Genomic DNA, 25,035 nt, shown 5'->3' on the forward strand with positions numbered 1-25,035 from the left:
GCAAGTTGAACTAGCTGCTTTTTTTGTCTTAAGGAACATCATTTTTTTTACCTGAAAGAATGACTGAAAAATAAGTTGTGGTTATTCAGATTCAGCAAGTATTTGGGAAATATTTTCTCAGAAGTGAGCAAAGTGAACCTGTTACTTCAAGAAAAACAATTCATGATATTTGTTTCCATGATAACATTAGAGCTTTCAAGGTCTGCATAACTGCACAAACCAACATTTTCTAAATGATCATTGGATAATGTTGCAAAAATCATAATGCAAAGTAGACCAAAGGGTTTTAATGTGATAGTGTATGAAAGATTCATTGACATGGTTTCAGATTCCATACTGCAAGTAACCTTTAAGAAACTACCATCTGCCAAGTTCTGGTGTAGTAATCAAAGAAGAATATTCACAATTATATGAAAAAGCTTTTAAAATACTCGTCTTCTTTCAAACTATGTATCTATGAGAAACCAGATTTTTAAAAATCTGTCTCAACCAAAACAACATATCACAAGAAATTAAATGCAGAAGCAGATAAGAGAATCCAGCTGTCTCCGACTCAGACATTAGATTTTCAAAAATGTAAAATAATGCCATGCTTCTCACTACATTTTTCTTCTGTTTCTAAAAATATAGCTATTTTTCATAAACTAGAAAAAGTTATTATTACCTGTAAGTGAATTATTAAATATTATTTTTTTAAAAAACTTCTGATATGGTCATTATGGATAGATACAACAAACATAAACAAAAAGCTTTTTGAAGCCCTCAGTAGTTTTTAAGACTCCAGTAGGGTCCTTAAACTCAAAACTTGAGCAACTTTCTTATACAAATTATCAGTCTTTCTCTTCCAGTGGTTAAGCAGCAAAGTAAAAAGAAAACTTTCAGGAGTATCAGAACTTAGTAGGAGAACCAGGAAGGTGACTTGATTCATTGTCTTTAGTTTAATGTTTTAGTTTCTGAGACTTAATGCCTTACTAAAGTTGAACCCCACATTTATTCTCTTACCCAAAACTTACTGAGAACCTTTTATGGGATAAATATTGTCCTAGAACTGGAAATATAGAAAAAGACAAACACCCTTGTGGTCCCTTAGAAAAGATGTTTAAATTCAATATTGGATTTGGCTTGAGTTGATAAAAGTGAAAGATTAAATTAAATATTTGATTTAGCTTAAACTGATAAGAGTGAAAGACTGTGAAAACATTGATGTGTATTTAATAGATTATTTAAATTTAGAAACTAGGAATAAAAGTATTATCTTTTTTTATTGCCTGCCCACTCTTATGTTTAGCTGTGTTAATAAAGAGTTAACCTATAATTTTGAAGGAATTCCTTAGACATTTTATAGTTTTAGGTTGATTGGTCTTTAACAAAGAATCATAACAAAGAATCTAACTCACAGAACCTACGCTGTGCCTATAGACATCATCCAGTTACCCCTTTCCTATCTTTGTAGGAAGACAGCCTACTTGTAGGTAAATCATTGAAATGGAAGGAAAAAAAACTACAGGTTTGTTTTGTTTTGTTTTAGTGTAAAAACCAGCTCATTTAAGTCCATAAAATGATGGTAAGCTTCACAGATGGCAAAATGCATTGGGATCCTTAGGGGAAAATAAATCCTTTTGATGTACAAATTTGAAGAATTGAGGAAACTTCACCTGGGGCCAAATTCTTATTCCCTGTAATTCGAGAAGAATTCCCACAGAATTACAGAGATTTAGAAACTGGTTAGCAAGTACTCATTTAAAGAAAAATATGTTAGCCAAGGAGCCTAAAATTGCTTTTTGCATAACAAAATGCCTTATTCCACTTTGATGGTGATTCAAGAATGTCCCTTCCAATACTATGTCAAAGTGAGGGCTTGCATATTTTATTAAAGTGACTTACTTGAAAAATATTGCTGTCCCTTTGCCCTCCCCCAGCTGCAAGTTCCCTTGATGAAGCATGATTTCATAAATTTATTCTGAAACAAAATTTTATTTTTCCTTTGCTCTATCCCTTCCAGCTGCAAACTCCTACCTGGCTTTGTGAAATAATTAATACATATGTTTAAAATAAGAACTCATCTTCTCCCCTCTATGCTCCCAGCTGCATATTTCCAGCCCTTTTTCAACTTTTTATTTGTAGTAATATTTCATAAATACAGAACAAGTTCAGATTCTCCAGTACCTCTTTCCAAGCCCACATGTTGCCCTGAGTCTCAGTGGTTCTGATTCTTGTCAGTGGAGAATAGCTGGGGCTCTTCCTCAGTTACATTATTTTTGAATTCCACTATTTTTAATTTTACTTTTGCAATTTTCAATCCTCAAAACATTACTAAATGAGCATTAGCCAAGGACGGGCATGTTATAATATCCTCGTGTTGAAATTAAGGGGAATTTTTTTCTGTGCTTGAAGACAACGGACATCCTTCTGAACTACCTTTTGAACTAATCACTGAGTAGACAATCTATAATTCCTTCATATTAAAAATGTCAGTATATAAAAGCATTTCAGTTGTCGAGAAGACACTCTTGGTGTCTTCGAGAATGATTGATGTTTATGTTTGTTTTCACTTATTTGTCAGATTTGCAAACAAATTCTCTATTATTTGGCAGTTTGTGAAAAGGCGTTACGAATAATCAAATGTTCTTGATCATAGAATAATGGATTGATATTTCTCTTATACAATCCAGTGTTGATTATATTCATTTGTCGTCTTTCTAAATATCCTGAACATTTTGGCTAAGTAAAATATCAAGGCTAGGGAATCCTTCAATATTATGATTATAGTTGACCTTTGAACAACACAGATTTGAACTACATGGCTCCATTTAGTTATGTGGATTTTTAAAATAAATACAGTACAGTATTGCAAATGTATTTTCTCTTTCTTGTGATTTTCTTAATAACATTAGCTTTACTTTATTGTAAGAGTACAGTATATAACTCACATAATATATAAAATATGTGTTAATTGACCGTTTATGTTTTCAGTAAGGCTTCCAGTCAACAGTAGGTTATATTAGTAGTTAAGTTTTGGAGGACTCAAAAGTTGTATGTGGATTTCTGACTGTGTGCCCATCCCCCATGATGTTCAAGGCCAACTGTACTATTCATTTTATTTGACTTATAATTTCATTAGACTATTAACCCCTAAACATTTGGAAATAAGTTGAGCCTAATTCGACATTAAATCAATCATTCAAAGCCTAGAGAAGGTTCAACAACTGTGTGTGTGTGTGTGTGTGTGTGTGTGTGTGTGTGTTTAAGGTATTGTGTGTATGAAGATTCAAGGGGCTTTGACCTTCTCCCTTTGCTCTTCCATTTTGTGGCTTGGAGTGAGCTTTCCAAATTACAAATTCGATGGTGCCTCTCCCTTTTAAGATAAAGTTCTGACAGAACCCACAAGTCTATGATTTACAAGAGTGCTTATCTTTACCTAGTACATGGTGCTTTTTCTTTTTCCCTTTACATGTTTTACTTGGATAACTTACCCTGCAGGCCTTATTGAACTTCTCAAGACAAAACAACATTGCTGGGTTCCAACAGCATCCTGTATTTATTCTCATTTTAACTGTTGTTATTCTGAATATTTTGGGTCACTGCCCATTATCCTTCACTGCCCATTCCCACCCAAACTGAAAGATCTTATCTTTTTCATCGTTGTATACCCAGTGTCTAGCACAATAACAGACTACAAGGTGGATGTGTAGTAAATGTTACTTGAGTGAATGAATGAATGTTGAATTATAAATCCTTCGAAGTCCTTCTCAATGTTAGACAGTATGATTCTATATCGCTTTTTATGGAGTTCATTGAGCTTTTAATGGTGGTGATTAGAGAACATTTATTTTCTTTTGACCCTGTTTTATCAGAGGCTGAAATATAAGTAGGGACATAACTGTAGAGTGCTTTGGAGTTGAATCAAAACAGTGCAGCCAGAAAAGGAGTAAGGAGCAGGAGATGATATGGGGGACTAGTTTGGGAAGTTTCTCATTCTAAGAGTTGCTGTTTCCCAAGGAATTAACAAACCTGTATACTGACATGCAATTGCCTCCTGCTGTTTACCTCGAGTTTTAACAATATCAAGTTTGCCATTACATATCTACACTTGCCATATGGCATGACTGTACCCACTGATACACCAGCTCCTAAACTTAACTACACATGAGAATCAGCAGATACCCAGGCTCCTCTTCAGACCAATTAAATCAAATCTCCTGGTGTAAAATCCAGACATTGTTAGTTTTTAAACCTCGTCAATCAATTTCAATGTGCAGCCAATTTGAGATCCACTGTACTTGACGATGACAACAGAAGTGTTGATTTGGAATCACATTAAACTCCATGAGCATGCTCCAGGAAGGCATCGTTGGATTCGAAAACCACCTCTAGCAGTGAGCTATAGCACCACCACAGGAAGGTATTTGATTTCTTCTCAAAACATTTCTTCTTTGTAGTGGTGTAATTTAAAATTATGTTTATTTTAAAGTACTAATGGAGCCTCAAATGAAGGCACTCTAATTACTTTCAGGAGTGCTGAAATAAATGGCTACTTTGGCAAGGAAAAGAAGCGTATGAAAAACTAATCTGCTTCCTTACTGCCACCTTCCTGAAGCCCATGCTGAAAAAGAGCTTAAATTTTTTGTGACTCTATAAAGAGGAAACAGAACCTCTGTTACTTTTGAGTCCACTGACACAGAAGGGATATTGAAGTTGCATGCAGGAGCTTCAATTTAAGCACAAACTTAAATATCAAAGCAAATCTCCTAGTTTTAAAAATGAAATCAGGATTATTTTACTGGGGAAAAATCCTTAACCTCAAAAAAGCAAAGCTACCATGATAATCATTCTTATAAGAAAATACACCTGTTTGTTTTACCCTATTAACACTGAAAATTTGAAGTGGTTTTATTTTTAAGAATTTTTTTCTCTTTACAATAATATTTAAAACACTGTCCCTTTGAAAAGTTTTCACTATCAACGTTTGATTTATTTATCGTATTAACACTTCTTATTTCCCTCCACTTTCCCCTTCAAAATAGTTACAACAAAGAAGGTTAAGATTTCATTTCAATTCACTCTCAAAGTGCTGTACTTCTCAAACAAATTTTAGAACAATATTTTTGCCAAAAGGTTCTTATCTAACAGTTATATGTTTCCTTAATTTTCATTTGACTTTGCTTTGTACAAAAGCAAGACACAAGCCAGAGACTGTCACCTGCCCTTTCACTGCTTTCACTGAGGTCAAATTGGCAGGTAACTAGTATGGATATGGGGGAGAGGATAGCAGAGTAAAAAGAAAAGTGGATACATCTTGTACTCAATTCAGCCATCAAGTCAATCACACAGAATTTAATACTTCACAAATACTGTGCACTTAATGTGATCTCGAAGTCACTAAAGATTTCAACAAGATCCTCAAAATTTGACCCAAACAAACCTTGGTTACCAAGAGATTGCTGAAGGTATTGCTTTACCCACGACCAGGTGTTGCTAAGCATGGAAAGAGGTTCTGAACCAGCAAGGACCTTCTGCCTGGGGTTTAGTTAGGTACACAGAAAATTTGACTGCTTTGAAATTATTGAGATGTTTAAATTTCTCCTTCTGAATCATGCCGCAACACGCTACTCACATCACCAAAATTGTGTATTCAAACATACTTATCATTAATAAGAAAAACACTGCTTGTTTTGTTTTTAAATCCTTTTAATACGAGACCTCAAGCCATTACCTTCTAGTCCTTTAATTTTTATTTCTGACATTTACCTTCTTGATCATTAGCTACATTCTAGCTCTTTGATTGCCTTCTTAGCTCTTTAGATTTTATTTCTGACATTTTCTCGAATGTTGGAATTGCTCTTTGAAGCCACAACTATCATTTTTTCATGCAGAGGGTGCTATTCATTTTAAACTCCTACTGGCATTATGATTCTAGTTTCTGTATAGCTGTGCTATACAGACCATGGTCTTCCCTAAGGAGCTTCTCCAGTGATTCTGGTATGCTGCCAGATTTGGGAACCACTGCTCTAGAAACAAAAGTGTTTCTTAAATGAGATTGAACAACTTCTTCTTGTAACTAGTATAGCTTAATTAGTGGAAGAAGATATTTCATGGAACTCTATTGATAATTATACGAGTATGAATATAATTTGTTTAATAAGGAGCTTTGCATTTGTTAGAAACTAAGACCAAAATAAAATAAAAACCTCTACATTATATCTCCCCACTTACAAAAATCTTTGAAAATACCCTCTACATCTTTAACTGCAAGTTCAAAATAATAATGCAAATGGGATGCGTGAAGTATATAGGCAAATTAAGAGAATGGTGCACATCAGATACCACATAAGGAAGAAAGAATGAAATGATAAAGCATCGTCAAAATATCTCCATATATTTTGGGAGAAATGTGTTAAAAGCATTGAGATGGAAACCACAGATCTTCTAGGTCTTTCTGCTGTTTCCCAGTTTAAAATTTTCTATTTACTATTTTTTGTTTTCTTTTACTGCCATAATAAATTACTACAAACCTAGTGGCTTAAACCAACATGTTAATTATCTTACACATGTGGCATTTCTGACACAAAATCAAGGTGTCAGAGGGCTGAGTTTCTTCCTGGGGCTCTGGAGGAGAATTCATTTCCTGGACTTTTCTAGTTTCTATAGACTGCCTACATTCCTTGGCTCCTGGCACCTTTTTCCTCCATCTTCAAAGCCAGTAACAGAAAGTCTTCCTTTCACATTGCATCTCTCTGATCCTTCTTCCTTAGTAACATCTCTAAGTTTTATAGTCCTTCTGACTATAGCCTAGAAACCGTTTCCAGTTTTAAAGACCTATGTGATTACACTGGGGCTGCCCAGATATTCTAGAATAATCTTCATATCCCAAGGCCTTTAATACCTGCAAAGTCTTTTTGGCATGTGAATTAATATATTGACAAATTCCAGGGATTAGGATATAGACATAGTTAGGGATTTTAATTCTGCCTACTACAGCATGTGTGATCTTTAGCCAATAATTTGTATGCCACATCTTCTATAATTTTATTGAATTACATGAATTATATAGTAAGGTGAATTTAAAAACTACATTAGGTAAGTTTTGTCAACTGCAGATGACTTATGGCTAATGGTAGAACTGATGTTAATAGATTCTTAATTGGGGCTTTGGTCTAAATCGCCCTTGAAAATTTCTTAGGAAGACGTAATTGTGAATCCTAAGCATAGGCCTATCAGTAACAACCAATATAATCTGATTTTTCTTCACTACTGGAATAGATCACTAGCATTGTGATCTAAGTACCAGATACAGTAGTTAGTAGATGAAAACTGTGTATCTTTAAACCTTTTAATCACAGTGAAATGACACACCACAATATCACAATATGAGAGGCACTTTGTAACTGGGTGAGTAATTCAATAGCACGTTTACACACCCAATCCCTCACTCACTCTGATTATATGGCCTGGAATGGTGGGATTAATTTAAATTGTTCTCTGTTGCATTCTATTTTGTAGATTCTTGCTCTCTTGCTCTCCCAATCCACGTGTTATAAATACAAGATATACTGAACCATGTTGCTTCATCAATTTCAATTTTGGCCATCGCTCATAAGAAAAGAAATAAGTTAAACAAACAGGGAATATGAATTCCATCCCTGTGAGTTCCCTCACCTCCCCCTCCACCACCATCTAATAGTTCATTTTGGAATGCAAGACTTACACAACTTCTAGAACTGTGCTTCTCAAATTATGATATGCATACAAATTACCTGGTGACCTTATTAGAATACAGATTCTGATTTAGCAGATCTGGGGTAGAGCCTAATATTTCTTAGTTAAACAATGTCCCAGGAGATGTGATGATGATGGACCCAGTTTGAGATAGTTTAGTACCTTCTGATGACATGCTGTTGCTATCGTAACCCTACTCTCTAGGAAAGGAAGCTGCAGATACAGGCATTTGGTGTATGTGGTTGGCTGAGGGACCACAGGGGCAAAGCTACCATCTGTGGGATTATGACTGAATGCCTCCAAGTCAGAACCCCACTAGGGCAAAACTTTAGGGCATTGTCACCAAGCCTTGTATAACTCTTGGCTCAATGATAGTGAAGGCTGGTGGGATTGCTTGCTGAGATGGGATCCCAAAGCCTCTCCAGTTGGCCAAAAGCACATGGGTGGGTGGGTGGGGGTGCCGGGGAATGGCAGGGTGAGGGACTGAAGCATGAGTGCTTATGTTAGGACTGGGAGTGATGATAAACTATGCCTGAACAGCGTGAAACCAGAGGAAAATCTGGTGAAGGACTATAGCAAGTCCTATGCAGATCCCTCATCTGATCTGGGTAAAAGGGAGAAAGACTGAGTTGTCTACTAGCCGGTTCCCTTCAAAGTTTCCCTCAGCATAGCAGGCACCATGGAGAATGCCATGTGAAAAAGAAGGCAGAGATCTACAAGCCAAGGACTGCTAAAGATTGCCAACAACCATCAGAAGCTATGGGAGAAACAAGGAGCAAATTCTCCATCAGCACGCTCAGGAGGAGCCCGTTCTGTCACCATCTTTTAAGTAACAAAGTTTTAGTGGACTTGAGCTATGAAGGATCTTACTTACTTTCGATCTCTCCATACTCCTATAGAAGGTGCTGAATTATATACTATTACTCATCTATGGAATGTGATAACTTCTCTGACCTATACTAAGCATTTAATATATATTTTCTGATTTAATCCCTACAATGGTGCCAAGAGATGGGCATTATCACAATTTTAAATAAAAGGAAGCAGAAGGTGAAAAAAGTCAATGATTTGTTCAAGACCACATAATTTGTAAGTGGCACAGCTGAATTCAAATACATCTCTGCTTTTCTAGGATCCGGAATTTTAATCACTGTGCTATAGTAAACATTTCAACAGGGAGTATACCCAGAACCCCAACTCCAGACATTAGAATATTAGAATATGAGATTGCGTTTTAATTTTTTATACCATTTTTAGGGCATACCAACTTTGTTGTTGGCTCAATATTTGTTCAATGACTGGTGGTTTTCTCTTCCTTTTTCTTTCTTTTCTTCTTTTTCTTTTTGGCAGTAGAAATCATTGAGCCAGCAAAGCAGAAGCATGTGAAGCCCTCCAGCAGATAAACATTTTCCATTCACATTTTGAAGAGAATAAAAAAGCCAAATAAAAGAACCCAAATGGCAAACACTGTAAAGCCATTCCTTCATAAAAATAAATTTTTGGTGAAGAGGTCTTTCATTTGGAAATTAGATCCAGCTTCTGCTTATGGAAAAAGCAAGTAAAAGGCAGGGAGAACCAGTAGGTCTGCTAACTATATAGCCACACGGTGATACTTAGAGTTCCAGAATGCAAAAATGTAGACTTAAAAGATTCGAACAATTTGTTTGCATATCTGTTCCCTGTGAAATCAGGCATTGCAAAGAAACAGTGTCTTGTAGCTAGCTCAGAATGATATAATTCAGGACAGATTTTTTTTTTTCTCCAACACATGGTTTTGAAATCGAAGATTTCTTTTCTTTGAAGGAAGATGGAAAAGTCATTATGGACCAAGTGCAAAAAATTAAGCTCAGAGTAAGATTTTCATGGCACGTAACATTTCACTTCCTGCTTATCTTTGATTGGATGGGTATATTTCTTGTCAGCAAAGACCAGTAGGTTTTCCAGAGCTGAGGTCAGTGGTAGTCCAGTGATGGTAACATAGTGATAAGGCTTTCACATTCTAAAGGACAATGATTTTTGTCTGTTGTGAATTCAAAATATTTCTTTTTATTTTAAGATTATTTATTTATTTATTTATTTTGAGAGAGAGAGAGAGGCAAGGAGAGGAAGAGAGAGAGAATCCTAAGCAGACTCTATGCTGACAGTGAGGAGCCTGATGTAGCTGGATCTCACAAACCATGAGATCATGACCTGACCTGAAACCAAGAGTCGGATGCTTAACCAACTGAGCCAACCAGGCACCCCAAAATGTTTATTTTCTCTAATTATTCTAGCAATTGTCTTTTTGCATTGTCTTATGCCTTACCTTATGGAGGACAAGTAGCTTCTCCTTCCTTTAAGTTAAAAAAATAGTTCATTCTTTTGTACACATAAGCAAGACAAGGCAGCAAATGGTGTGAGAGGTGGCAAGCCATGATCTCTGCCCTGTAGAACCTTAAAATCTGGGGTTTAAATAATCTGGGGTAAGAGGGATGAAAAAGAAAGAGAATGCACTATTCTTTACTGAGCACAAGATACCTCCCACGTCTTGGGCTAGGAGCTTTAAATATATTATCTAATCTCTACAACAATCAGTACTACTAATTGATTTAAGCCCCAGTTCAGTTGTCTCAAAAGGCAATTTCCTTAATTTAGTCCTGAAAGTAGAAATATCATATAAGAGTTAAACCGTTTATTTAGAAGATTCTCAGAAGACGAAGACCTTCAGGATTACCAAGATCTATCTATTACTTTTCTAGGACTGCTGTAAGGAAGTACCCCAAACTGGGTGGCTCAGAACAAAAGAAACGTATTCACTCACAGGTCTGGAAGGGTGAAGTCTGAAATCAAGATGTTGGCAGAACCGTGATATCTGTGAAGGCACCAAGGAAACGTTCTTTCTTGCCTCTTCTTGGTTTCTGACAGTTGTTGGCAATCCTTGAAATTTCTTGGTTTTCTATGTTCCTTTGCATGTTGTTCAGGTTGGGGATGCTAGGGTTATAGTGACTGCTCTCAGTGGGACTTTATGTTTCTAAGCTAACAGTAAGTTTTTATTTTTACTTTTTTGTTTGTTTGTTTTGTTTTTAGTAGAGAAAAGAGACATGGAAATATGATATGGGAGAAGTAAAAAGAGGTCGATCAGCGGACCAGTCATACCTGGGTTCTCCTCCCAGGAACCTTCAAATCTATGATCTTAGAACCAGATGCAGTTATTATACAGTTCAGATAGTTGTGGGACTAAGAATAACGACTTAACTCACAGGTGGTGAGATCTAAACTTCCTAGTTGTATAGCCATGGACAAGTGACTCAATTCAATTTCAATTTCTTCATCTGTAAAATTAAGATAATAAACATGGCATAGGATTTCATGAAACAATACACTTAAAGAATCTGGAATCATGTCTGGCACATAATGGACCATAAAATTTTGTTCTCTAGGTCCTTTGGCTTAAGTGGGTACACTATAGCTCCAAGGGGTCACAGTTTAGGAAATCTGATACAGGGCCCCTCTATTAGCATCTAGAAAAAGAAAAGTAGTAAAATGAACCGTGATTAGCATATAACACAATAGAAGATACTGAATAGTTACCAAATAACAAATTGAGGTATGCGGGTTTAAATTGCCCTTTTGCTCCTTGAGTAGAAGCCTCAATTAGAAGCAATGTTTCAGGCGCTAAAAGTAGTCAAGTGTCCAGTACTAAAAAACGGATGGTGTCGATTTTGCTTAGATTGAAAAACCCATAAATCCAATCTAGTAAACAAAATTCTTTATTCTAAACGAAATAAGTGCTATACTGTTGATGAGTTAAACAGAAACACTGTAATTTAATCTCTAGTCATTAACATCATTTCAAAACTATTGAACTGTGGTTTTGCAGTTTATAATACCAAGAAAAATCCATAATAAAAGCAAATTTCCCATTCAAATAGAAGGCTATTCTTCTTAAAAGAATGTATTAGATATACAACAGCATATATTTGATTATTTATAAAATTGTGCATTGTTTTAAATACTTTAATCTGTTGATCTTTAGATTTCTATTTTATCACCTCTTTACACACTTTCCTTTTCTTCAGTTACATATGCTCTTATCACCTCTTTATGTATTTTTTTTACGTTACATATTTCATCATCACGCTTATTCATTTTCATGGTGATAAAGTTTCTAAACATTCCCCTTCCGTTCACAGGTACCATTCTTTCTAACCATCATTATTTGAAGAGTTGAAACTTTACCCAGTTTAAAATACTCCAGTTTAGGGGCGCCTGGGTGGCTCAGTCGGTTAAGCGTCCGATTTCAGCTCAGGCCATGATCTCCTGGTGAGTTCCAGCCCCATGTCAAGGGTTGTGCTAACAGCTAAGAACCTGGAGCCTGCTTCGGATTCTGTGTCTCCCTCTCTCTCTGCCCCTCCCATGCTCATGCTCTGTCTCTCTCTGTCTCTCAATAATAAATAAACATTAAAAAAAGGTTTTTTTAATAAATAAAATAAAATACTCCAGTTTATATTTATATTACATGATACATATATCTATAGAATATTAAAGTTAAAAAGATGGAAAAATACAATTTAAGCTTACATTTTTTAACTAGCTATTTGTCTTTCATGTAGCCACATCCTTCCTCACTAAAGAAATGAAGTTGAATTAGAAAAAGAAGTTCTCTTAAAAAAAGATACATGCATCTATATGTATGTTCATACACACACACACACACACACACCCATATCTCCACACCTGTAAACATTTTCTTTCCAAAGTAGAGTCACATCTAATGCATTTTTTTTCTTTTTAAAGTTGATATTTTCCTATTTTGAGTGAGACAACAGAGAGTGCAAGCAGGGGGAGGGGCAGAGAGAGGGGGAGAATCTCAAGCAGGCTCCTCCACGCTGTCTGCGCAGAACCCAACACAAGGCTGGATCTCATGAAATTGTGAGATCATGACCTGAGCCAAAATCAAGAGTTGTCAACCAACTGAGCCACCCAGGTGCCCCACACCTAATGCATTCTTAAAACCCTACAATCTGCAGGACCCCAGAACTTGGGCCAGGTGATTCACATACTTCAGTGGTTATTCTTTTTTTTTTTTTTTGTAATTTTTTTTTTAAATTTATTTTTTAGAGAGAGAGACAGAGCATGAGTGGGGGAGAGGCAGAGAGAGAGAGAGGGAGACACAGAATCCGAAGCAGGCTCCAGGCTCTGAGCTGTCAGCACAGAGCCCTACACCGGTCTCGAACTCACCGACATGGGGCGAGAACTCACAGACTTCGAGATCGTTGGAGATCATGACCTGAGCCGAAGTCGGAGGCTTTACTGACTGAACCACCCAGGTGCCCCTCAGTGGTTATTCTTATAGCAAATCTAGAAGGTAGGCACAGGGTTATCATCAAGAATGTAATTTGCCTAAGAACACAAAAGCTAAGCACTGAGGTCAGGATATGAATCCAAGTCTTTCTTCTGATTCCAGAGTTTGTATGCTGCCCTGTGCCCAATTTTGCCTTTTTTTCCCCCCCTAAAGAAACTTGAAGTGTATAATTCTAAGGCATCACTTTACTTGCATATTGGTTAAGTCTATGAGCCCCATTTTTAATGCTTCACTTCTTCCTCTGAAAGTTTTTCACATAGTAGTCAGGAAGCTATTTTTATCTGTTGCAAAGTCACATGCTTATAATAGGATCGATTTATGTGACAACAAAATTACTTGGGATGTTTACGTAAGCTTTTTAATGCGGCCCTCAACATGAACTACTATGTAATGCTTTTTGTAATTTGCGCAAATAAACTGATTTCCCTTTCTAAACAGGACATAGGGGATTTTTTCTCATTAGCTATAAGCTATTTGATATGGCTCATCTTCAGAAAAGTTGACAACAAATTTATCGAACATGTATTTTTAGGAAGTATTATTGATATTTTATGGAACTGTTCCTTTTACAGGAGAGTTCATTGAAGATTTTCATTTGAAATTATTATTATTTTTTAAACACTATTCTTTTTTGACCAGAGCTACTGAATTAAATGAGATTTGTTGTAAACTGCTTGCTGGCATCCATTCCAGAGATGGCTTTTGGAAGGAACATTGGTCGTCCTTACTGAAGTAAAGGAAGGGATGAAGATATACCCTTATGCTGCATAACCAAAGTAATTACACCAATTTGACAGAAAAATATGGATGCACTTTATGTTCTCTTCTTCCAGAAGAAATTTAAGCGAAATAACTTGTTTGGTGGCCAGATGGAGGGCCACCACATTGTGAGATTGAAACAGAATGGACTAGAAAAACCCAGTACATTCAAAATAGATTAGAAAATGTGATTCATTTTATTTGGTGGAAAAACAGGATGTCTTGACAAATGAGAAGAAAAGAAAGCGTCCCAAAGAAAGCATCCCTTTGCTTGTATATTTCAAGCTGTCTCTATGCCAGTTGTTTAAGCATTCTCCTGCCTCACCTACTTAAATGTTCATGGAAAGGGTGTTTCATATGCTGAAGGAGCTCCATATCATTCTTGTTCTTGAACAGTTCTGACAGCTTTAAGACTGTAATTCTAGAAACAGGAGCCTGGTATTAAGCATCTGCACATGTTCTCCATTATTTCCTCCAGAAGAAAACAATAGCTGGGTAAGATTACACTCTAATGGAATCCATTTTCACTAAATAGGTACATTTAGTCAGATGTAATTTGGTAGACCATAAAAGAGAAGAAGAAGAACCTATCTGAAATGAGAAAGGCAAGTATCATGCCTATTAAAAAGTGTCTGAGTAACCGATTACGCATTCATGCATAATTGGAGACCTGGATACACCTGAGTCTTGGAGGGTTTTCAGAAGAAAAATCAGTATTTAAGCTACCAGGACCTTTATCAAGGATGTTTTGGTTTGTGGACTTAATACATTCCCATCCTCCAATAACTTTTTTTGAATGAAATTTATAAGGAAGCTTTTCAGTTGGCATGGTAAAGGAAAAAATGAACTCTAAAGGAAACTAAGAAATATAACTCGTGGTTATCTAGACAGCCAATTGGTCCCAGATAACCTTCTTGATACTCTCGGTAATTTGCTATATTTCAGGAGGAATTGAATTGATTTGCATATTGACATGCTATGCATAAGTGTGATTGATAAATCACCACTAAAACGTGCAGCACTCAGCTGGTAAAAAGAAAAATCTGAAAATCATTTTACAGGATGAACAAATAATTGAAACTTTTTAACCTGGAAAGGATATCTGGCAATATTTTTAGTGTTGCCGTGGGATGATTGTTTATTCATTCATTCATCCATTCATTCAGCCACTCATTTAACAAACATTTCTTGAGAGCCTACTGTGTGTCAGGCCTGTGCTGGAGTTTAAGACGTAGAAATAGCTAGTGCGATGAGTATAGGTATTCTTTGTAAGTGAAAGGAAGAACTGAGACTAATGCGGAGGCATTACAGATTCAAGCTTGCATTTTTCATAGATTGAATATTTCTAAAAATCAGAGATTTCATAAAAATAATGGGCCATTTTGTGTTATAGAACTTTCTAGGCACGGTCTAAAGGTAAAAATGTGCTAATTTGTAGGGAATATTTAACATATGATAGTTGGTGACACGTTCTATGCTTCCTCTCAACCCAGTGATTTATTTTTAAAATCACATATAATTTAAAATTAGTCAAATTAAAATGAGCTTTTCAGAGTTAATCTTGGCCTAAAGAGAAAGCTAAACTAGGTGTAAGACAGATATTCTTCAGAGAAGCAGGAAGCAAACCTACCAATTGTATTGCTGTCACACCTGCCTAAGAAAGGAGAAAGCCCATATTGTGCAGCTGTTTTTCCCCCTTTCTGCTAGTTTTTAGACTTGCAAAACAAGTCACCAAGGGAACTATGAAAACCTGTTTCCAGCCCATGACCTAGTAATTTTGTGTGTGAGGTTAATCACCAGACATTGCCCTTTCTTTGATGTCTTGGAGTATGAAGGTAGTTGTGGCCTCCAAGATCTGTCAACTTCAACACCCACGTGATTTCATAGTTTACCTTAGAACTTTGGCCTCAAAAGAACTTCATTCAAAAAACTTTCTTTAGAACATACTAAACTTACAGTCTGCTCTCTATGAGAATTGTTCAGTTACTTTTCCTAGAAATAGAATGGAATCCTTATCAGGACATTTGAAACAAGAAATCTCTAAATTTATACTTTTCCCCCCCTACATTTGTAGATCGTGTCTTCCATAACTCAAATCATAGGCAATTTTAAAATCTGATCTACAAATTATTGTAGATGGGGCCAGCTTTGCATAGGAACACTCACCACTTAAGAGATCATGTGACTTTGAAGATCCAGAATGACAAATATACTTTGTCTCTGTACATTCTATTTAACTTTCAAGTGAAAGATTTCCAAAGTAGACCTTTTTGGTTTTTAATTCTCCAGGACTACTCCCCACACCCCTTTTAAGATCTCTCAATAATATAGAATTAAGGGTTTGGAACAGATATTCTCATGGCTAAGTAAAAATGTAGAAGTAATTTTTTTTTTAATTTCTCATGACAAAAGGGTGCTTAAAGGTACAGAGAGTCCTGTTCCTCAGTGACCTCATTCTACATGTGAGAATGATATGTTTTCCCTCCAACATTATGTAGGATTATGAAAATTCATGTTGGTGAATTTATTTTTTGAAGACTCGTCCAGCAAAAAGTGAGTAAGAATAAAATAAATTCTTTCTCTGTATTTTATTTCATGAAAAACAGTAGATCAAACATCCCTTGAGATTTGTATCTAAACTGAAAATGAAAAAAAAAAAAAAAAAAAAACCGAGACAACAAAGAGGACATTGGTGAAATTTCTGAGATAAAGTTTAATTTCAACTTATACATTCTTATAAGTAGGAAAAATATTTTCAGGACTCTAATCAATATATTTACAATAATGTCTTTAGTGAGACGAAAATAAAATAAAAGGATTAACAAAAAACTATATATTGTAATTCCTGAATCAATAATTCTGAAAGATATCATTTTAGAAAATGAAATTAGAACTATAATTAATCTTACTATAACATTTAATGTTGTTAAATTCTGGAAACATAAAAAAGGAAATAAATTGGATTATAGGAAATGAATATTTAGGTAATAGTTCTGGTATTATATATAATTAATACTATTAATGGTATTAATATCTATAACAAATGAAATGTACTTTTGATAAAATAATATGCCAGTCTTGAAAATTTTTCTGTAGTAGAATAACAGCATATTTTAGTGCAAAAATGAATGGGGAACTAAGAGCTACCCTTTCCCTAAAGCCCTAAAACCTTTTAGGCAGAGTTGACTGCATGTGCCCATGTGTTGGTCAAACAGGAGCCCTTGTAAGTACTTGCTGTAGGTTCAGATGTGCAAGACAGTCCTCAAAGGGGTTCCAGGACTTCAAAGGAGAGCAGCTGGGGGCCAGATGGGGCCAGCGGTAGCCCAGAAAGAGTTAATTTGGTAGGTTCCCTAGCAAGGTCTTCTTATTTTTCCCTGGTTATTCTCCCATTTACACAAAGAAAGTTATGGCACTGAATTATAAAAGAGAGAAAAACAGGATTGGTCTCTAACCCTCAAATTAGTTTGTATCTGCAATAGCTGGCCCACTCAGAATAACCCACTCTTTGAATTATTTAATTCAGAATTATTATAAACTTTAATTGTGAACTTGCCATTAGGATCATTTGTATGCGTGTGTGTGTGTGTGTGTGTGTGCGTGTGCGTGTGTGTGATTGTTTGGAAAGACTTCTTTCTGAAAGAAACGGGTATATGTGTCTAAATCCTGGACTGAAATTGTCTAAGTGGACTTTGAAAAATTATCTTAAGTGAACGTAAGCAAAATTTCGGATGTGTCATGGCCACTCTGGTCTTTGAACGTAGCCAGCAATGCATGGGCATCGCACCGCAAGCTCTGAAAACTTGACTTTTGTCCTTACGAGATCTTAGATGGGTTGGTAACAACTCAGAGATAAAGAAAACTAAGTGGTCCCACTTGGTGAGAAGAGAGGAAGGCATGTGAACTTAATAGTGGAGAGGCTGCTAAATACAGTGTCTGCTGGCAGTTTCCATAAACCACAAAATGCTCTTTAAGTTCTTCAAACCAAATTACCTCAACCACTAGATAAGGTTTCAATGCATGATATTATTATGCCGCAGGCTTTTCTCCCCCTTCCAAGTTAATATCTTTGTTTTGATTTTGGCTGGGGAAGTTCCTTTGTTGGTCAGCCACAACATTTCCATTAACTCACATAAATTCCCCATCTCACGATGCTTGCCAGTTTTCTCCCTGCCCAAACAGGATAGATAACATTAGCAGTGTTGCGTGAAACATCTAAAATTAAAATGATTTTTCCCACAGCTTCCGACCGCTGGATTGTGAATAACTTCGGTATTATTCACAACCTTCCTAATGAAAGCAGTGAACTTGGGAATACTTTTTATTTTAACAAGGAACTAAATCTCCGTGCCTGATATTAGAAATTGTTGATAGGTTTTAAAAAATAAAAGAATACCAGAGTTGCTCCTGAGATTACTTTTGGATCTTGTGAAATCGTTTGCCTGCTCTGGTTGCCTAGAGCTGTGGTCACTGAGAGCTTGTATGGCTTCCCACTTCAGCTCCTAACAGCATGGAGTTACCCTGTAGGCCCCATATGCCTAATCCAGCAATCCAATCTGTCCACAATCCAAGTGGCCAACGTATTCACTAAATTTCTATTGGGTGTGAAGCAAATTGGTCCTTGTGGATACTGTGGCAGTGACTACATGGGTAAAGTTAGCTAGTATTTTGTGGCTTAAATAAACTACAGAAATGAATGTATTACTGCGATGCCTAGGGACTTCCATTTATTGAGCATTTTTACCAGGTATCAGGCACAGGCTAAGTACTCCACATACATCATCTCTTGAGTTACTGACAACAAAACAGTGACATGCATATTATTTTTCAAATTTTATGGATTTATAGGTACATCTCCTTTAAACAATCTGCCCATGGGTATATAGTAACCAATAAAAGAGCCAAGATTTAAACAAGACGCCAAAGACCGTGCTCTGAACCATTACTCCATGCTAGTTAATTGAACCCCAGTTAGCCAGCCTTCGGGAAGAATGGAGGAGAATAAACTTCTTTGTACTTGAACTGGTTTCAGATTCAAAAGATCCCAAGAAGAGGTACACACTGGTTCCGATCTTCAAAGCTCCTGAAAAGTCCCCCATTCAGTTTACGGGCAACTCCGTTTCTTTCTCAGAGGGACAGGAACACTTGGTGAGGTCTCAGTCAGACATCTTTGTGACAACAATGATAGCAATAAACCCAAAGGGTTTCTGTCTTCTGCCAGGCACTGTTCTAAGTGCTCTCCATGCAATGACTCATTCAGTCTTCACAACAACCCTATGAGGTAAGTTCTTATGTTCTGGGGGCAGGATGTAGTAGTGGGAGACTTTCCTATTCAAATATATGCATGAAGTGCTACCTACTATATTCTCTTTTTAATGATTCACATTTCACATCAGCCTAGTAAAGTCTCTGAGAAGTTCTGCAATAAAGCAACTTATCTTTGTTTTAGCCAGCATCTCAGATTTATGTATTTTTATTTTATTTTAGAAGGAGAGAGAGCACACAAGTTTGGGAGAGGGGAAGAGGGAAGGAGAGGGAGAATCTGAAGCAGACAGAATGCTCAGCTCAGAGCCCAATGTGGGGCTCCATGTGGGAGCCTCAACGTGGGGCTCTATCCCACGACCCTGGCATCATGACCTGAGCTGAAATCAAGAGTCAGGTGCTTAACTGACTGAACCACCCAGGCACCCCCCCAAATTTACTTTAATATACACTCCCATCTCCACTAACACTTATTAACATCTCATAGAGTGCAGATTGAGGGTTGCTGTTCCAGATCTTCAGTAATAGCCCAAATGCAGAAGCAAACCCTTGGGCAAATGTTCAATGGCCAGGAGGTGGGGGAAGAGGCAGCAGATGTGGAGAGATGTTATTCCAGCAATTCTAGAGTCCACAGTAGAGACACTGGGCTCAGATGAGCAAAGTAGCATTTGACATGTCAATCAAAAAGTTGTTTGTCAATGCTGAAAAAAATTAGGAAAAGTTTGGCACTTAACTAACCCAAGGCACTTAACTAACCCCAGAAATAGTAGTATTTCTGCTACTACTTAATGTAAATCTTTCATCTAATAATATGGTGATTTCAGGATTTAGGGCAGACCAGCATTATACATGTAACTGTGGATAACAGGATCAATTTGTTCAAGCTGAGATAATCTTGTTACATTTACCGGTAAGAATTGTTGGTGTTTCATAACCTGCTGCTTATCTTGGAACTCTGAGGAAAGTTTGGCAAGTGACTTAGATTCAAAATCTGGTCACCTTGCTGGCTCCATGGGATCAGTTTAGGGTTTAGTGTTAGGATGGAAACAAAACGGAATGATGCAAGGTTCATGGAAACAAAAGGAGAGAGGCTCCAAGTGGCAAAGGGAGTGAGGGAATTAATTGTCACTGGAGTTCAGGGTTTGGAGCTGAGGATGTTGGTCAAATGGTTATGAGGGCTTTGAAAAGTTAAAGCCCCAATGATGGGTGGAATTTGGAGAAGTACAGATTAGGAAAAGTAGTATTCTGATGTGTATGTGTGTGTGAGAGAGAGAGAGAGAGATAGAGAGACAGAGAGAGAGAGAGAGAGAGAGAGAGAGAGGGAGAGAAAGAGAGAGAGAGAGAGACAGGTCAGGCCAAAAAACAAAAAACAAAAAAACACAAAAAAATCAGTATGGAAGAAAAGCACTGTAGCAAATTGAGCCTGTGTTCTAGGGATTGCAATCACTCGACCTGGCTTCGTGGAAGTGCTTGCATGAAACTTCAGACAAGTAGGTTAAAATAAAGTTATGGGGTTCTTTGAAGGCCAGGCCAAAAGAGAGCCCTTTAGGTTCTTGAGCAGTGGGATGGCATAAAAAACAGTGTCTTAGGAAGAATCACCTAGTGGTTCCAGGTGGGGTTACCTGGAAAGAAAGAGAGAAGGCAGAGGGCCATGCAGCTGGCCCAGGTACCAGAGCAGCATGATGAAGACATGTATTCATACTGCAGAGGAATGGAACTAAAAGAAAAGGTTTGAAAGATTTCTGAGTATAAGGGTGAAGACAGCCATGAGAGATCGCAGGTGTACAAACCTGGATGAGTCCTAAAATGGAGGCTGAAATAATTGAATCTGAACCTCACTTTATATGTTACATCAATTTTGTCAACATACTGAATAATTATACTATTAATATATATAAGGTCATTGTTTCATATCAAAAAAGTAACATCTCAATAACTGTAGAATTTCTTTTCACAAAGGAAGTTTCCTAATCCATTGCAAAAAAAAGAAATGTGCTCTCTGATAATTTGTGAGGCCACATTAACAGTTTTACCCAAGTGTTTATGCACCATGGGTTATATTGGAAGGGCATTTTTCCTCTGTATAAATTCTATATTCACATAGGACAAAATTTTTTAATCTAGAAAAGAATCTGATGCCTTTCCTACTTAGCATCCTACCTTCAAAGTCTGTGCTACAGATTTCAGCTTCCTTGTGGTCATTTTCTTCCTATATGTGCAGAAGGAAAAAAAAAAAGGAGACAGCCCTTTTTTAATTTAAGCATTGGATACATTTTCCTCTTCTTTCTGATCCCTCATCAACCCATTCAGTGCCCTGGGAGGCAGACCTGCAAGAAGTGTGTCATGGGCACCCTTGCCTGTGGTTCCCAGTTGAGTTTGACCATCAGAAAGGAGTAGCAGGAGACTGAATGATGGGAGGAGTTTGAGTGGTATGTTGGAAAGAGCCAATGTTGCCAAATCCGCTTTCAGTGACATCATGTTGTCAGTGTGCAATCAGCCGTGATAGGAGAATTTATACCATGGAAATGAGCAAATATTACAAATCAGGGTTTTCAGTGTTGGAAAATCAGGTTACCAGCATACCACTAGAAGAGTGTGGGTCCAGGTATTTACACTTTTCATTCTTTCTGTTTCCTAGCCATCTAAGTTGACTATGTACCTCAACCAAAGGTGTGTGGAGGGGACTCTCTCCATATAGCAACACTATTCCAGCTTCTGTAACAAGTGCTTCCTCTTCAGGCTTACAAGAAATAATGGTTTCCTGCTCTGCTCACCTCAGACTACTATACCACTTTTTGTTTCTCTAAACCTGCAGCATCCATTATGGTAGCCACTAGCTACATGGGGCTATTGACCACCTGATGGTGTGACTAACATAATAGAATAACTGATGAATTTATTTTATTTGGTTTATATTTATATTTATATTTATATTTATATTTATTTTATATATATTTATATAATATATATTTATATATTATATAATATATATTTATATATTTATATATTATATATATAAATAATATATATGTATAAATATATATTATATATATAAATATAATATATAAATATATATATTTATATTATATTTATTTGGTTTTTATTTTATTTGGTTGCAATTAACTAATATTAAAATTTTAGAAACAAACAGTATAAAACATTTTTTCATTAAATACAACCTTGTTGTTTTGGTAGGACTTCATTTTACTTGAGACATTATTTGAACTGAGATAGGCTGTAAATATATAATACACACCAGATTTCAAAGACTTCACATGAAAAAAAGAGAAATACATTTAATAACTTCTTTATATTTATTACATATTAAAATAATATTTTGGCTATGTTGGGTTAAACAAAATTTATTACTAAGAATAATTTTACCTGTTTCTGTTCACTTTTTTAATGCGGTTACTAAAAAATTCCAAATAATGCCTTCTACTTTTGGCCTTTTCTTCTCTAAACCTTGCCCACACTACTGAATATAGCCCTTTTTTATTCTTTTCAAATACACGGTTTAAATATACCATCAGTTTCTGACTGTTGGACCCAACTAATACCACCCTGCCACCAAAACAATAAAAAATAAAAGAAAGAAAGAAAGAAAGGATAAAGAAAGAAGGAAAAAAGAAAGAAAATTTTATAACTCTGTGATTAATTCATTTTATTCTTTATGAGCTAAATTACCACTCAATTTTTTAAATTATTTTAGAGAGAGAGAGAGAGAGAACACAAGCAGGAGAGGGGGCCAGAGGGAGAGAGAGGCTGCCTCTCAAACAGGCTCCATGCTTAGTGTGGAGCCTGATGCAGGGCTCGATCCCATGACCCTGGGATCATGACCTGAGCCAAAATCAAGAGTCGCTAAACCAACTGAGCCACCCAGGTGCCCCAGAACTCTGTTTTTTAAAGAGAAAATAAACAAGTTTGTTTGGAGGAATATATTTAGTGGGCACTATTAGCTAGGTGACACTTAGCTTCTAACGATGTTTCCTAAACAATTTTTATGGTGTGGTCTAGTGGAGTAATCCTCAAAAATGTTTCCCAAATGTCAGGAAATATTAATAATGCTGAGTAGCTATCATATGCTAGACAATTTTTGGATAAATTGTTTAATTCAACTCTCTCAACAATCCTGAGAGATAGGACTGTTTTGAGATACCCTCATTTTACCTACCAGGAAACTGAGGCATGGAGAAGTTACTTGCCCACGGTTGGTAAACATGGAGGCCAAAATCAAGCCCAGATTTCTTGATCTTTATAGCCCAGGATCACTCTAGCACACCAAATAAGAGTTACTCCTTACTCTACGGCATCTTAAAATTTAGAGGGGCAAGTTGTTGATTATACTAGATCTTGATCTTTAAGCTTTCCTTGCAATGTAGATGGTCTTTAGCCTCCTTTTCCCTCTTACCCAACCTCGCAGACCACATTGCACTTCTTTTGCCCCAAGGGGAACTATTTTCAAACAGCCCTAGGAAAGACCATAGCTCACAATACTTCCATGAAAAGTTGCGTCTAGGGGTGGCTTGTCAGGTCACTTGCAGGAAGGAAGAGCCAGAGGTTTGGTGAAATAAATCAGGCCAATTTGCATTCTGCTCAGTCCAGCCCCATCCCCAGCCACTATCTCATCCCCTCTTGCTCTTGATCGTTAATCAGAGTCCTATGTGGACCCTTAGTCTTGCTTCCCTTTGATGACAATGGAAAAGGGTGTAACAGAGGCTCAGAGATGGAAACTGTGCCCAAGTCACAAAAGAGACAAAGGTCTTCCATTTGGGGTTGAAGATGTCACAGTGCTGCCTCCTGTTCATATTTTCAGTCTATGCATAATTTGATCCTCCTGCACTGACTCCAACTTACAGTGTAATTCTTATTGGGAGTTTTAAAGTGATGTTTACACACATGTTAGCACTTGTTGCCCTGGACTTCACGTATCCTCCCTTGCTAAATGGGTGTGAAATAAAAATATTTTTTTAATGGAGGTAGGGACTGTACTTGAACCCATGTTAATTCCGGAATTGTGCACAGCTGTGTGACATTAAACTCTAAAAAGGAAATTATAGGAGCCTACAGGATCACTGCAAAATTGGTTATGGTTTTGGACTTCTTATTTAGTGCAAGAAATCCTTTGGGTGCATAATAAATACCGACCATCTGATTAAATGTAACAAAGCAAGGGATGCTTCCTCTTCTACCCATTTTACTGTTTAGCCTGATCTAGTATGACTTTGTGACCACCTAGATATCTTCTCATCTAAGCTCTTCTGAAGATGAAAATAGAGGCAATGTTACCTAGGATTAAAAGCTGAGCTAAAATGAGGCAGTTGTGAGTTTAGCCATGTTACTTAAATGCTGCAGGATGGTGGGCTAGCTCCTCTTGACACCCCAATTTCCTTATCTGCAAAAAGAGGGTAGTGTCATATCAGTTAGGGTTCTTCAGGTGCAAGCAACAGAAACCAACTGTTAAGTAACTTACACAAAATATTTTTTAAAAGGGAACTTATTGTTATAATACGAGGTAGCTGAAATAATCCAAGGAAAGAATGAATTAGGCCTCAGAAGAATATGAAGTGATGGAGTGCCAGAGGTCTGGAAAGCAACACTTTGTGGGCATTATTAGGGCACCTCGACCAGAATGGGAGAACTCTTACCTAATTTCATCCTTTGGCCTTTCTACTCAAGATGCAAATTCCCAGAAAGAGTCTGCAGGGTCTGGTTGGGGTCCTGCATTCCTTCCTTTGGCCAAGGGAGGGCAGGAGAAAGTAGGGTGTCCTGACCAACAAACTGCAGTAAGAGAGACTGAGTTCTTATATAAAACATCAGGGTGCTGTTACCATGGAAAGAAATGTGGTATTGAGCAAGCAAGAGAAATGAAGTGTCTTACAGACTCTTGACTTATAGAATCATTATGCCATTCAAATGAGATCATTGACTTAGGTACACACAGTGACAGTACATAT

The 25,035-nt window shown here is 36.8% G+C and overlaps 1 protein-coding gene across 1 annotated transcript in view; it reads left to right on the forward strand.

Moving 5' to 3' along the window:
* DKK2 (dickkopf WNT signaling pathway inhibitor 2) overlaps window positions 1–25,035 on the forward strand; it is a 103,102-nt gene that overhangs the window by 23,723 nt on the left and 54,344 nt on the right. The gene's annotated exons all lie outside the window — the stretch shown is intronic.

This window comes from Panthera tigris, chromosome B1 (assembly GCF_018350195.1).
Source record: "Panthera tigris isolate Pti1 chromosome B1, P.tigris_Pti1_mat1.1, whole genome shotgun sequence".
Classification (NCBI taxonomy): Eukaryota; Metazoa; Chordata; class Mammalia; order Carnivora; family Felidae; genus Panthera; species Panthera tigris.